Source organism: Capricornis sumatraensis, chromosome 9 (genome assembly GCF_032405125.1).
Source record: "Capricornis sumatraensis isolate serow.1 chromosome 9, serow.2, whole genome shotgun sequence".
NCBI classification, from domain to species: Eukaryota; Metazoa; Chordata; class Mammalia; order Artiodactyla; family Bovidae; genus Capricornis; species Capricornis sumatraensis.
In genome coordinates, this window is record NC_091077.1 from 100,112,764 (window position 1) to 100,117,531 (window position 4,768).

Genomic DNA, 4,768 nt, shown 5'->3' on the forward strand with positions numbered 1-4,768 from the left:
TGAAATTAAGACTGATCACGGTCTTATGGTACAATTCTGTAGTCTAAAAGATTTAAGATATATCCTAATATCATAGGACTTACTAAAGAGGTCTTAACCAGGGAATAATTTTGTTTTCATTTGGTATTGTTAAATAAAATTAGCCATTAGTAAAATAAATTTAAAACATCTAATTCAATTCATTAAACGATTATGAATTGGGCAGGGTGTCATCTAGCAAGCAGAGGGGAGCTCCAGAGGAACTCAGCAGGGCCACATTTCCTAAGGCAGGACAAGGAAGCCAGGCACAGAATAACGAATTATTTCAGACTGGGGCACCTAACTAGTGGGGGAAAAGGGTCTTAGTAGGTGGGCTACTGCTTTTTCCTTTGGGGCACGCTGATGGAACAGGTCCATGGAACAGGTTACCACATTGGTGCTCACCAGAAAATTGCTGACTGACCAATTAAAGCAACATTTCTGAGAAAGTTGAAGCATCAGTTAGGTTTGGCATTTTGGGGGGAATGTGTAATTTCCCCCAATTCTGTCTCATTGCAGCAAAGATTTGAAATGGCAGAGCAGTGCTACAGCTCTGTTACAGCTCAGTTTTATTCGGCAAGCAAGGGATAGTACACCCTTGAGGCATGAGGATGGGCTGACCCCAAAGGAGAGGCCTTAATCTGTCTTGGCTTGATCTTTTTATTCATTTGTCTCCTCCCCCTAATCCTAACCCTAATCCACTGAGGAGGAGACAAATTGGGCCAGCCAAGAAGTGGGTGTGTTTGTCTCACCTGAGGTTCTCCCTCCAGTCCACAGGTTTTCTTCTGTTCCATTTTTTGGGCATTTTCCTTTCTTTATCTTTTAGCCACTGCAATTTTGGACTCCCTTTTACTATTCTAACTACCTAATAGTATTACACTTCACTTTGGTGGCATGGTCTAGCATAAGTGACTCCATTTGGGGCCTGTGGTTTATTTTTAACAGTCAATGCAGAGCAATGGTTGGAAAGGGAAAAGATTTTACAGAACGGCCAAAAGAGAATTAATTGTGAACTAATAACCCTGAAGGGGCTTCCCTGGTGGCCCTCGTGGTAAAGAACCCACCTGCCAATGCAAGAAACATGAGAGATGTGGGTTGGATCTCTGGGTCAGGAGGATCCCCTGAAGAACAGCACGGCAACCCACTGCTGTATTCTTGCCTGGGGAATTCCTTGGAGAGAGAAGCTACATGGACAGGAGGGCTACTGTCCATGGGGTCACAAAGAGTTGAACACAACTGAAGCGACTGAGCACACGCAGTCACCCTGAGACAGGTGAGCATGTTTCACTCTCTCTAGACTAGGGGACTCTTCAGATTAGGGTATATTCCTAAAGGCTTTATTGTTAGCTGCTGCTGCTGCTAAGTTGCTTCAGTCGTGTCCGACTATGTGCAACCCCATAGACGGCAGCCCACCAGGCTCCCCCATCCCTGGGGTTCTCCAGGCAAGAACACTGGAGTGGGTTGCCATTTCCTTCTCCAATGCATGACAATGAAAAGTGAAAGTGAAGTCGCTCAGTTGTGTCCGACTCTTAGCGACCCCATGGACTGCAGCCCACCAGGCTCCTCCGTCCATGGGATTTTCCAGGCAAGAGTACTGGAGTGGGTTGCGATTGCCTTATAACTTCTGTATAATTTCTGTGGAGTTTTGTAACCGATCCTATTACTAAAGTTGATTAAACCTGAATGACAGAAAAGTGTCCCAACTTCTAAATAGCTAGGTTTTTTTTTTTTTTTTTAATCTATAGAAACCCTATTCCAGGTACTAGATCTGAAGGAATTGGGTAGTGAGGGGCAGTGTTCAGGGTGTGTCTTCTCAGGGTTATTCAACTCAATCATTTGCTTTCCATAAATTAGCTTTTTCTTTTACCCCAAACATTTGATTTATCCTCTAGTACAAAATATTTGATTTTTACATCTTCTCCATTATTCCCTATGTTCTTATTCATCCATAAATTTTATGTCTGAAAACATAAAGACGTTTTACTTTACATACTTAAAAACTAGTCTTTAAAAGAATGAAAGGGAGTGGAGGAGGGAGGGAGGACAATGACCAGAACAACAGCAAAACCTATTTTTCAAGCTCTTTTCTCTGCTATGACCTTCAGAATCTCCCTGTGGAATCCGTGCACTGGGAATTGCCTCTTCTTAAGGGGCTTCACTGGTGGCTCAGAGGTTAAAGCGTCTGCCTCTAATGCAGGAGACCTGGGTTTGATCCCTGGGTCGGGAAGATCCCCTGGAGAAGGAAATGGCAACCCACTCCGGTATTCTTGCCTGGAGAATCCCATGGACAGAGAAGCCTAGTAGGCTACAGTTCACAGGGTGGCAAAGAGTCCAACGTGACTGAGTGGATACCATTTCCACTTTCATTTTCAATCCTTTACAATATTGCCTTCCCATCATGGTCCCAGCCAAGTGGGCTACAGTCCATGGGGTTGCAAAGAGTCAGACATGACTGAGCAACTTAACTAACTTAACTTTATAGGATTAAAAGGCCTTTCCCTGAGCACAACAATTCTAGTTTGCAGCCTATCTACATGCTTGGGGGAGGCTAAGACTAAGGAATTTAAAGTACCTGTTAAGGCAGCCCAGTGATCTTCTGAAATGGGTGTGGTCCTGGGCTTTGCCCCTAAAGATTCCTGCTGTCAGTAACTGCCTTGCATCTGTGCTCATCAGATCTTTTCTTTTGAGACTGCAGTTTTCGCTAGCTTCCCTTTTATATTCCTCCCACTTTAAAAATATTAATCTCTTCCAATTAAATGGAGTTTAAATTTCTTCCTGTAGAGATATTGGAGAAGGCAGTTGGCTAAAATGTTCTCTTTGCAGCACATTGAGAAGCCCTTCTAGAACTTTTTCGGAACAATGACTCTGTGATCTAGCTCTATACAGTGCTTATTAAGAAGATGTTTAAAGACTCTTAAATAAAGATGTGTTTAATGTAAAATGTTGTTAATGGACTTGGATCACTCTCTGAAAACTATTTGTGATAGTCTGGCCCTGTTAATACCAGAGTGGGCTATGTCTCAAGCTTTATGAAATATGAATAATATAGTGACACATTTTCATAGTCACATATACCTGTAAGTAATCTATATGTTTTTTATTCTATATTTTTGTGAAAATTCACAAATATGTACATACACATATCTTAATTAATTTCATAAAACTTGGAATGAAATGTTTACAATCTGATCCGATACAGTATTGTAAAGTAAAATAAAGTAAAAATAAAAATTAAAAATAAAATTAAAATAAAAATAAATAAATAAAAATAAAATATTTTAACACAGAAAAAAAACTAAATAAAAATCATTAGCAAAACACCACCCTCAAGGAAATTTTAAAAAACTGTTTTAATATTGCTTCAACATTGAAATGAATATGAGGATAGAATATGATAAAATATCGAGGGATTTTCAAAAGGGAGGGGATATATGTATACCTATGGCTGATTCATATTGAGGTTTGACAGAAAACAGCAAAATTCTGTAAAGCAGTTATCCTTCAATAAAAAATAAATTAATTAAAAAAATTTTTGAGATACATTTACTAAACCCTCATATAAAAATACATATGTGATGTGATGTGAAGTCGCTCAGTCGTGTCGGACTCTTTGCGACCCGTGGACCTTAGCCTACCAGGCTCCTCTGTCCATGGGATTCTCTAGGCAAGAATACTAGAGTGGGTTACCATTTCCTTCTCCAGGGTATCTTCCCGACCCAGGGATCGAACCCGGGTCTCCTGCATCGCAGGCAGACGCTTTAACCTCTGAGCCACCAGGGAAGCACCCCCCCCAAAAAAAAAATATGTACATATAACCTGAATTAAGCTATTATAGTAGAATATTGTATTTATCCAATAGGATAAAAATCTTTCCTAATGTCTGTTGGGGGTTGTCTTATACTGTCAACCAATAAACAGAAACGTAAAATTTAAACACACTAGTTCTACTTATTACATAATCATCAACCCTTTTTGAAGAGGCAGGGCTTCCCCTGTGGCTCAACTGTGATGAATTCGTCTGCAATGCAAGAGACACAAATTTGATCTCTGGGTTGGTAACATCGTCTGGAGGAGGAAATAGCACCCCACTCCAGTATTCTTGCCTGAAAAATCCTGTGGACAGGGGAGTCTGATGGGCTACAGTCCATGGGATCACAAATGCAAAGTTAGACACGATTAAACGATTGAGCACAATAGTGGTTTGAAGAGGCAGATTCAAAGACAGTTTATTCCGTTATACTCAAAAAGGTAATTTTTGTGTAATATTTATAGCAGTTTTCTGTGAATGAGAGTGCTGGTTTATTGGACCAAATCCAGAAATGTAGTAATGAATAACCAAGAGAGGTTTTATATCCCTACAGTTCTTACCAATTGATAATACCTTCTTAGTACATCTAGTGGTATACAATATTTAAAAATGTGTGATTCTAGAACTTAATCTCTTTAAATGAAATTCTGAGCCTGAAATTCTGTCTGGAACATACTATCCTATCTACATTTTATATTATGTAATGTTAAAATATTAAAGAAGCATGTAATTTAGCTATGTATTGGAAGAAGTAAAATTAAGTAGATATTGTAGACATGAGGTAAAATTTGCCACATTTCTGGATATTTAAGCCTGAGATGTATTTGAGAAAAGGGAATGAGATACCAATTAAACTGCATAAACCAACCACTCGTATTGTATAAACCAACCACTCATACTTAATGTAAATAATCACTGGTGGTGGTGGTTTAGCCACTAAGT

General features: G+C 39.5%; 1 non-coding gene across 1 annotated transcript; it reads right to left on the minus strand.

Annotated features, from left to right (window-relative positions):
- Positions 1 to 3,726: 3,726 nt before the first annotated feature.
- Positions 3,727 to 3,798, minus strand: TRNAR-GCG (transfer RNA arginine (anticodon GCG)). The gene has a single exon. It is a non-coding gene; the product is annotated as a tRNA-Arg (tRNA).
- Between the last annotated feature and the right edge of the window lie 970 nt (positions 3,799 to 4,768).